The sequence below is a fragment of the Maniola jurtina genome, chromosome 5 (genome assembly GCF_905333055.1).
Source record: "Maniola jurtina chromosome 5, ilManJurt1.1, whole genome shotgun sequence".
Classification (NCBI taxonomy): Eukaryota; Metazoa; Arthropoda; class Insecta; order Lepidoptera; family Nymphalidae; genus Maniola; species Maniola jurtina.
This window is the reverse complement of record NC_060033.1, coordinates 15751966-15762810: the sequence shown is the minus strand read 5'-3', so window position 1 is coordinate 15762810 and position 10845 is coordinate 15751966. Positions and strand designations below refer to the sequence as shown.

The following is a 10845-nucleotide window of genomic DNA, read 5'->3' as shown; positions in this document are numbered from 1 at the left end:
ATTTAAATATAAAATAATTATAATATAATAAAAAAAAAAAAAAAAACAAAGCAAAAAGACTAACGATATAAAAATTAAGGTACAAAGACAAGCAAGAAAAATAATGAATGCAATCTAAGATTATAATCTAATAAATTATAAAGTGCGGCTTAAGTGCTGTAACGATACTGTGCTGATTGATCCAAATAGTAAATATTTAATATAATAATTAATTTTAATTTGTAATTTTTTGTTGCAAAAGAAGATATGTTTTCAGTTTAGTTTTAAAAATTCCAAGGGACATAGGCAATTTTAACGGTGGTGGTAAATCGTTCCAGCACTTAGTGGCCGCAAATTTAAAACTTCCCTTAAATGCCGCTGTTTTATGCTTTGGTGTAGACAGTAGGAGATAGGAATTACGTGTAATGCGTGCTGACTTATCACCAAACCACATTAGTTTATTACGCAGGTATTCTGGGATTCCGTGCTTAAGTACCCCAAACAGTAGAGTAGCAAGGTGTAACTTCCTACGTGCTTCCATCTTCAGGAGATTTGCCTCGTTAATGTAGGAAGTGACATGCGTGCGTGGTGGGATATTAAAGCAATACCTAGCACAGGCGTTTTGGACGCGTTGAATAACTTTTTTAGTCCTACTTAAGAGACGAGGCCCATATACCGTGTCAGCATAATTTAGTCTTGACAGAACGAGTGATTCGCATAACCGTATTCTTAACTTTAAACTAATATAGGGCCTCATTTTATAAAGCAGCTTAAGGCGATATAAGCTATTGCGGACGGCGTTAAGAATGTGAGTCTCAAAGTGCAGTGCGGTGTCAAAGACTACTCCCAAATTTCGTGCTTCCTCTATCTTTTCAATGATATTATTATTGATTTTTATTGTGGGATTAAGCATGTTTAATTTAGCAACAACACTTTTGGAACCCAACATCATACATTGTGATTTACTAGGATTTAGTACCAAGCAGTTCCTTTTTGACCATAGATGTATTTGCTCTAGATCAAAGTTAATTTTTGATTCAGCTGCCGCTGTGTCCAGGGGATCAAAAGAGATGTACAGTTGTGTATCATCAGCATAAAGATGGTATAGGCAATGATTAATGCAACTTTTAATGTCAGCAGTATAAATTGCAAACAGCAAAGGTCCAAGAATAGATCCTTGAGGAACTCCTCTGGTCACAGGAGATGGGTTAGAGGTTGAGATTGTGCTGTCGTTGTTCGTGACTTCAACAAACTGCGCTCTATCACTTAGGTAGCTATCAAACCATTTCACTGTTAAGATGTCAAACCCATAGTAAGACAGCTTGGACAGAAGAAGAGTTGTATTTAGGGAATCAAAGGCTCTTGAGAAGTCTAAAAGAACAAGCAAAGTACCCTTACCCTGATCCTGTGCTGTCAAGATATCATCTACTACGGTTGCAAGAGCGGTAGTTGTGCTATGTCCTTTTCTAAAACCTGACTGAAAAGTTGGTAGTATCTTATTTTCTTCCACGTAATTTGTTACCTGATGAGCCACAACCTTTTCTAAAATTTTTGAGATGCAAGGCAGGATACTGATGGGTCTCAAGTCTTTAAAATTGAGGGGATTATTACATTTTGGCAATGGTTTTATTTTAGCAATCTTCCACGCATCAGGAAATGTAGACGTAGATATAGATTTATTGACTATCGCGGTGATAACTGGTAATGTTTGAGGCAAAGTCAGTAATAGCATTTGAAGAGATATGTCGTCTACACCCTGCGCATTTGACTTTAAATTCTGAATAATCTTGGCAATGATAATTTCATCCACTGGATGCAGCGTAAATTGACCATCTCCATACCGGTGATATTCATAATAAGACAGATCCGACAAAGCTACTGCCTTTTCGCCTGGTACGTCAAGAAAATGTTTGTTAATTATGTTGGGGTCATTTAACATCGCTGGCAGTTCTTTCGATTTTTTCTTGTCCGTTATCAAAGATGATTTTTTTAGATTTCGCCACAATATAGCTGGAGAATTGATGTAGGCATTGATGTATGTTTCATAATAATGTATAATGTTAATGTGTAAAATATGTATAATGTCTGTTATGCTGGTCAGTTTCTCAACTTCCGTTCAAGATGAGGCCATGTGGTGTTGCCACATTATTTATAGCGTGATTTAAATCAAAAGCAGAACTCAGATAATATCAGGAAGTTTGGGAAGTGGGCACCCTTGTTTTAGAGCAGGGTATAATGTCTGTTATGCTGGTCAGTTTCTCAACTTCCGTTCAAGATGAGGCCATGTATTGTTGCCACATTATTTACAACAAAGCAAGTCGGAATTAGTGGTATGCGCCACGGGCGGCCGGCTGTTTGCAGTGTTTGCTTTATTAATGCCTCTCTGTTTACACGACGCTAAAATGTTGGTTAATCAGGTTTTTTTTTTGGAATCTGGGGTAGTATTGGAAATAGCTGAGTATTTTCATTTCTGGATGACGAAGAAGTTAATTATAACTCCGAATCTTTAGTATTTCTGAGGACTTTAAAATAAAATAATTTACACCAAAGTCTTGAAAGTCTTTCAAGAGAAATCTTAAACCGGAAAGTGGAAAAAGCACTATAAGAATTACAAAATTCAAACATTATCAATGTGATGGTCCAACCGTTACTTATAATTTCCCATGTCCCAACTCTCATCCTTATCGACAGACCCTGTTACAACATTGGTCAAACATAGTTTTAGCAAAACGATATGAATTCAGGCAATTACAAGTTCTTTATGTCGCGTCGTAAAAACTCGTTATTATCTACACAGAATTTAAAAAAAATCTTAATTTTGTATAGCTTATCTGCCTACTTCAGATCAAAATTTTTTTGTCATTAGTAGTTAGAATATTTTGAAAATAAGTCATCATCTTGCATTTTTTGTAACTTGAGGCATAATATCTCTTTTTAACCCCGACCCAAAAAGAGGGGTGTTATAAGTTTGACGTGTGTATCTGTCTGTGGCATCGTAGCTCCTTAACTAATGAACAGATTTTAATTTAGTTTTTTTTGTTTGAAAGGTAGCTTAATCAAGAGTCTTCTTAGCTATAATCCAAAAAAATTGGTTCAGCCGTTTGAAAGTACCAGCTCTTTTCTAGTTACTGTAACCTTCACTTGTCTTGTAAATTTTTAATTTACACTTGTTCAAATCCTCCTTATCTGGCACGCGCTGAGCAAAAAAAAAACACCTGAACTGAATTACCTCAAGAAGTGTGTTACTTATAATGCTCTGAGCAAACATTAGCGTTTGATAGGAACATGAGTCATTACAACTATGTTTATCGTTTGGTATTAGTTAGTTGTTTTAGTAACTATTCTTAGCTAACTAACTACTTACTCTTATCAGTAGAGTAGGTTTTCTTTTGTTTCATTAACAATGACTAATTATTTTCTTGGCTCAATCATTTTAAGCAAGTTTCTTTAAGTTTTCTTTGATATATGTAATTTGTAAATTATTGAAGGTCAGGAATAATTAATGAGGCAATTAAAAGGTACAGTTATGAAAATCTTGAGTACCTAACCCTCTATACTTTTCAGTATTTAATAAACTTTAACGATTTCGTAACTGTAACCTTACTTTAAGGTGGAAGCGACGGATCTGCCTGCGAAATTCAAATTTTACGCAAATTTGTTCGCAATTTGTAAACAAATACGACAACGTAGGCTTATGGCACTTTAATTGCGACAAGCAATGGCAGTATCATCCTCATAGGTTTATATAAAAATCTTTACTTGAAAGGGGCCAGTTTAAGAAATTAGCTCTAGTATCGAATAATTTGTGTTATAGTCGATACTAGAGCTAATTTCTTAAACTGGACCCTGTGATAGCCTAGTGGTTAGAACGTCCGCCTCCTAATCGGAGGTCGGGGGTTCGATCCCTGGCACGCACCACTAACTTTTCAGTTATGTGCGTTTTAAGCAATTAAATATCACTTGCTTTAACGGTGAAGGAAAACATCGTGAGGAAACCTGCATGCCTGAGAGTTCTCCATGTTCTCAAAAGTGTGTGAAGTCTGCCAATCCGCATTGGGCCAGCGTGACAGACTATGGCCTAAACCCTTCTCATTCTGAGAGAAGACCCGTACTCAGTAGTGGGGCGGTAATGGGTTGATCAATGAATAGCTGACTCGTCCCGGCGTCATTCGAGTGGAATTTTTAAAATTGACGAGAGGGTGAAATTTCAAAATTCTGAAACACATGAATCTGAAACATTTTAAACCAAAAGCCCACATACCAATTTTTATGGAAATAACTTGAAAAAGATGGACTTTCATACAAACTTTGCTCTCCTATTTAAATCTGTTGAGTGTGGAGTTTTTTATAAATCGTGAAAATGTATTTCTTCATTTAAAAAAAATGGTACATATTTTTATGTAGTATCTAGGTCAGTTAGTCGTGTACCTATAATATTATGTAGCTTGATGCAGCTTTTTCGTAATGGACCAGCTGGAATACGGTTTTATTTGCCCGATGCTCCCTCTTTCGAGCAACTTACGAAAACAGCATAAACATGTCCAATTTAAATTTTGTTCCTATACTTTGAGTGTTTTAAATTTCAAATTCGTCCAATACAAGTTGTTTCAGACACATCTGCGTCACTGTGTTTTTTAAACTCATTAAATTCGACCTCTGAAGGTTGTAACGTGACAACCTATTCTATTGTGTTAACTTAAGTTCTATACCTAGATACTTGCCTAGTACATGTAGATTTAAAATCCTATACGGTTTTATGTGACATACAGTTGTATACGTCTTCTGAACGTCCTTCACACACTTTGTGGTCGTTCATACTTTTTAATTCGTTGTTAAATTGTAGAGAGATAGTTTAACGAATAAAAAAAGTTCTTTGCCTACTCGGGTATTTTCCCGACATTTTGCACGATAAATCAAAAACAATTCTGCATAAAAATAAATAAAATCTGTACAAGAATAATTATACGTAATTTATAAAACCACCAATTGTCAAAACTCCAAGAAAACTTTCCTGGTAAGCCCCTTTTTGAGCACCAAATGACTGGACTATCTTAGATATAATAATGTGCAGGTTTCCTCACTATGTTTGTGACTGACTTTAGTACTACAATGCAATCAATCAAAAGTTTCGTAACCTTACCCAGTCATTATGCGAGAAGATTCATTATTCGTGACATGAATTACATTTATCTTCCCGCTGGACTCATAATGCCTATTCAAAAGAATAATTTGTAATGCATTTGGTATCAAGCCAAGTGAATTTAAATGTAATCCAGATTTCCAGACGTTACGTCCTCGACTGAAACACTCAGGGATGATTCACATTAGTTAGTCAGTTACCACAGATTTTTGTCCATCAGTAAAATAATCTTTAGTGATTAAAGTTAACTAATTACTCAAATGCTTCCATTGTTTGTCAGGTTTTTGTATTTTTTAGGGTTCCGTACCTCAAAAGGAAAAACGGAACCCTTATAGGATTACTTTGTTGTCGTCCGCCTGGCGTGTCTGTCAAGAAAACCTATAGGGCACTTCCTGTTGACCTAGAATCATGAAATTTTGCAGGTAGGTAGGTCTTATAGCACAAGCAAAGGAAAAAATCCGAAAACTGTGAATTTGTGGTAACATTATAGATGTAGCAGTCCGTCATTAACTTGCAGTGTTAGGTATATCTTGTACGGGGAACCCTTAGTGTGTGAATCCGACTCGCACCTGACCGGTTTTTATATGTATAGATTTGGAGGTGTTTAATGCTAGTAAGTTAGTTTGTCAGTGTTCACAAAGGTCTTGAGGCTTAATATCGGAACGTGACATTTCGCGTGCCGGTGACCTCACCTAATTAGATACGGCCCCTCTGAGGACGCCTCGACTCGAGTGGTGACGGCATGCAGCTATATGTTGATACATTCTACTGGATTGTTCCTTCTCCAAACACAAACATCTGAATGCCAAATTATGCAATTTGTATTTACCTAACTGCTAATTACACCTATCTCTTACGTCCCGGCTACATTGACAGGGCTTCACTTACTCCATACCATCGCAGCCCCAATTTCATTTGAATATTAAGCAACCAAAGTCCATGAAAATTTTGCGGACATATTCTAGAAACTAATATCTGTGCCTGTGCGGTTTTAGATTTTTCTAAAAATATTTAGTTTTAAAATTACAGGGGCTCAAAGATTTGTATGTGAATTTTTAAGACCGCGTAACTTTGAAACCGAATATTTTAACGGAAATCTGGAAAACTTAGAAACCTAAAGCTCTATTAATAAAGTGATTACAACTATACTAAATAAGTATATCTAACTATCTAGTTAGTATAATAAATAGGTTATTCTACAGACGTAGCGCATGACTGAGTAGGTTCCTGCAGTAGTGGAGCGGTGCGGGAGGGGTGTGATAACGTGACGCGAGAACTCCGTAATTCGTCAATTCCTCAACTGTCACCCTCCCGCACCGATCCACTACCGGAGGAGCCTCCTCAGTCATGCGATACACCTATAAGCGCACCTTTTAAATTATTATTTCTGTAACTATGGCCAGAGAAAACATGAATGCGTTTAAATTTGCTATCTTTAATTAGAGATTTAATAAGAAAAATATTTTTTGTTTGCCTTTTTAAAGTGCTAAAATTTACCGTATTGTACTGTAAATTCTCACATTTACGACACTGTCCTGGTATTGCTATCTACCCAGGCTAAGCAAGTTCGACCACTTTTATCATTATATTACTATGTAAGTAAAGAAAGTTTATGAGAGCTTTTGAAGATAAGTATTTCCTGTGTCTCAAAATTATTACATTTTATCTATACAGTCGCATTCCAGCGATTTTGTCGAGTTTGTCATATTTTGAGCAGCTTCAAATCTCAATCAAATCTATAAATTATAATTTTTGGATAAATTTGAGGCTGCTCAAAAAACGATATGAATGATTTTGAATAATTCGATATGGCAATATGATGAAGATTTTGTACCTACGTTGTATTTCTCTTACATTTAAAAATACCGATTACCCGGTATGTGACGTCAGTAAGGACCAGAAAATTGCCATCTCGACCTGTCGCGAACAATAGGAAGGTAGTAGGTAGGTACACCATAAATGGAAAGTCACAATGAGCATTGCTTACAAGTTCCAAATTGTGAAGTAAAATAACAAGAAAGCAGCCAGTTTGCTCAACGGTCGCTAACTTGGATCGCAAACCAGTTTCCGATAGTATGTTTGGACGCCGAAAACATTTTGTTTTTTATTATCCTTAAATGGTTTTGTCTTCCTCTTCGGCATGTTTCGCGAACCTGATTCGAATTGACGACTTTTTGCACGAATTAGTTGTTCCGAGTACAGTTTTGCCGAATGTGCCGGTTTGGCGTTTGTCTAATATCTCTTACGATCAACAATAATATTTCGTAAGCCCTAATTCGCACGAGCGTTAAAAAAGCGTTGCGTTAAAACCCGGCGTTGCGCTGAAGATACAAAGTGCGCGTTAAAAAAGCGTTGACGTGTGAACAGATACTTGGGAATGCATTTGTTTTATTTGAACCCTTTTTTAACGGACATTAAAAAGCTCTCGTTCGAATGAGGCCTAAAGCGGAATTTACATTACGACATTAGTGGCACGAAATTAGTTTCACGATATTAATGACATTATCAATTGCACGTGTAAACGTGTAATTTTAGGCGTTTACACGTGCACGTACTTCTGCTAGAATGCGGGGCGTTCCCTCCCCGATTTCCATTTCAACCTGTCGCATAATATTCCTATGTATGTTGCTTGTTACGCAAAATAGAAGATGTAAAGACAAACATTTAAGACCGATAAAATCATGCCCTTTCACAGTCTAGTATCAAAAGCCTAGAAAATAAATCAATGTCACATATTATAAATGCATCGAATAACTGAACCTAACAAGTGACGAGCTAACTGTGATGGGACCTCCTCGAAGAGTTCCTGCCCCGTAATTGCTATGAACCAATTATACGAGTTAGTGTCAGTATCTGGTAAGACTGTAGAACCACTTGGCAGGCTGAGGGACGTTTCCTCATAAACCGCTCCTCGATATGGGCATGCGACTTGAACTTGATTGAATCACCGGCTCCAAGAAAGCCGGCTAGCGGTAGTGTGTCGATGCCCTGTAGCTACATAACTACGCAAAAACCGCTCAAGTGTGAGACGGACTAGCACACGAAGGGTCCCGTACCAACTTACAAGAACACTTTAATTTCTTTAAATTTTCATGGCGGCAATTATGATTTTTAACCCCCGACCCAAAAAAAGGGGTGTTATAAGTTTGACGTGTGTATCTGTGTGTCTGTGTATCTGTGTATCTGTCTGTGGCATCGTAGCGCCTAAACGAATGAACCGATTTTAATTTACTTTTTTTTGTTTGAAAGGTGGCTTGATCGAGAGTGTTCTTAGCTATTATCCAAAAAAATTGGTTCAGCCGTTTAAGAGTTATCAGCTCTTTTCTAGTTTTCTTGTAGAAAAGAAGGTTAGATAACCGTTAGGTTCATAATATTATGTCAATTGACAAATGTCAAGCTGTCAAGATGGACGTTGCCTAAATACATAATTATTTATTTGAAAATGATGTTTTGGAAAACTCAGATACTTTGGATCGTAGGCGCGGAATAGTCCAAGAAAATCGGTTCAGCCGTTTGAAAGTTATCAAGTCTTTTCGGTCTTTTCTAGTTATTGTTACCTTCACTTGTCGGGGGTGTTATAAATTTTTAATTTACACTTGTTTTATTATTTGCTGTTATATCGGCAGCACATTCTGTGAAAATTTCCACTCTACCTATTAAGTACGGTTCACGAGATATAAGGGGGCTCCCAAGGGCGGAGAGTGAGTAAAAAGGACAAAAAGGAGAGAAATGCCAAGAGCAAGTACCGTTCGGGCGCCCTCAAGCGATTCGGCCCATATAACCGAGAGATTGGTTAGGCCATGGAAGGTGGAGTTCACGAGATACAGCCCGCTGATAGACAGACGGTCGGACGGGCAGCGGAGGCTGAGTAATAGGGTCCCGTTGGCACCCTTCGGGTACGGAACCCTGTCTAGTAACGGGAGTGTTTTTGTGTCATTTATATCCCTTCACGCGTTGTCTGGGAGCTTGCTAACCGTTTTTTCCGTATCCGGTTGAATATAACCGGTGACCGGACTTGAATTTTGATGCGCTTTGACATTACTCTGTTGTAGTGATCGCAAAACAAGCAGTCTAATCTGAAGTTACAACATGGTGGTTTGCGCTTGCGCAGGCCATTTTCTTTGTCGTTACGCTCTTGACAAAGCGGTCGTGGTCGTCACTGCAGTTTTGTGGCACGCTAACAATCTGTCATCCCTCTCTGATGGCTGCCTTCCTAGTACACTCATGTAAGGGGACACAGACTAAGGATTAAATAGACAAGCCCGGCTGAGATCTGTTTTGTACAAATCTTAGTTAGGTATATGCCTCGAGTTCAAATTGAATTAATTCCACTTTTAATACCTTCAAGCGCGCTCCATGTTAGGCTGAATCATCACTTGCCAACAGGTCTGATTGCAGCCTAGCGCTAGTTTCTAAATTACAAAAAAATTATTATACCTAAGTCTTGTAAGTGTTGTAAGTCTTCAAGTTTCGAAGAGTAGCCCGTCATTTTACACCGCATTATGTGACCGTAAAAAGCGCAACTGTTATTAAGTTCATTGTGCCTACTTGAGGGTCTGTGCCCTAGTTGGGACAGCGCATATCAACCGCTGGTTAAGCATTGTTGACCCATTTACTTTACTGAATGGGTGACCGACTTTAAATCTCTGAGTTAGACGTTGACCTTTCCTCCGTGCTTCGGAGAGCACGTTTTGTTTGTTATTTGTTATGGTAGGTACAATTTTTTTTAAATGGCGAGCAAACGAGCAGTCGGGTCACCTGATGCTAAGTGATTACCGCCGCCCATGAACATTTGCAGCACCAGAGGGACCGCCGGTGCGTGTACGATAGTTCGGACGATAGTCACGATATGCGGGATACAACAAATGTGTTTGGCACTTTTTTAATAAGCTTCAGGAGGAACAGGAGGTTATACAGGAGTATAATTCAATGTAATAAAACGTCGAGACATCACCTACACTGGCAGGCGACAAATGTTACCTACAATTGACGCTAGATAGCCTATGACACGACTTGTATCTTTGATTTCACGTCACCTAGACATTTGACAGATGTCGATTTCAAGATCAAACCGATAGTTTCCTCACTCTAGTTCACTCTGGTAACCAGGATTGAGGAATAGGACGCAAAGAGTGGTTCCTATTTACCTCGGGAAAATAAAACTAGAGTCATGAAGTGGAGTTTAGTGAATAACACAATTTAGACGTCCCACGCACCGTCGTTCGTTAGACGCCGCGTGGGCGACGCGGCCTGTGTACTACTCGTACCCAGACTAGTTACACTTCATTGTCCTGGATGTACCTACTTATGGGGGGGGGGGGGGGGGGGCACAGGGGTGATAGAATGCCTACTAACAGAAACATATTGATGACCTTCCTGCCGCTGCTGTGGTGGAGCGATTTCTGGTTTACTTAGTTTGGATAATTTTTAAATTGGGTCTGGTGTGTGTGCTGGTGAGGCTTCGACTGTGGCTAGTTACCATCCTACCGAAAAAGCTCTTAGTTTAGATAAACGCCATGACAGCATTAGGTCAAATCGGAACCTGAATGATGAAAGTTACAGCCATATCTTGCATCCCGGGGACGGTGCAGGATACTTTTTATCCCGGAAAATCGAATAGTCCCCACGGGATTTTAAAAAACGATTCCCATGGGATTTAAATACACGTGGATGAATTCGCGAGCATCATCTAGTTTTAACAATATATTTTATTCAATACCGTGACT

The 10845-nt window shown here is 38.3% G+C and overlaps 2 protein-coding genes across 4 annotated transcripts in view; both read left to right on the top strand.

The window, feature by feature from the left end:
* The window catches only part of LOC123865501 (protein 4.1 homolog), an 89078-nt gene that overhangs the window by 3335 nt on the left and 74898 nt on the right, over positions 1 to 10845 (top strand). The gene's annotated exons all lie outside the window — the stretch shown is intronic.
* Positions 1 to 10845, top strand: part of LOC123865502 (actin-related protein 8) — a 32572-nt gene that overhangs the window by 18477 nt on the left and 3250 nt on the right. The gene's annotated exons all lie outside the window — the stretch shown is intronic.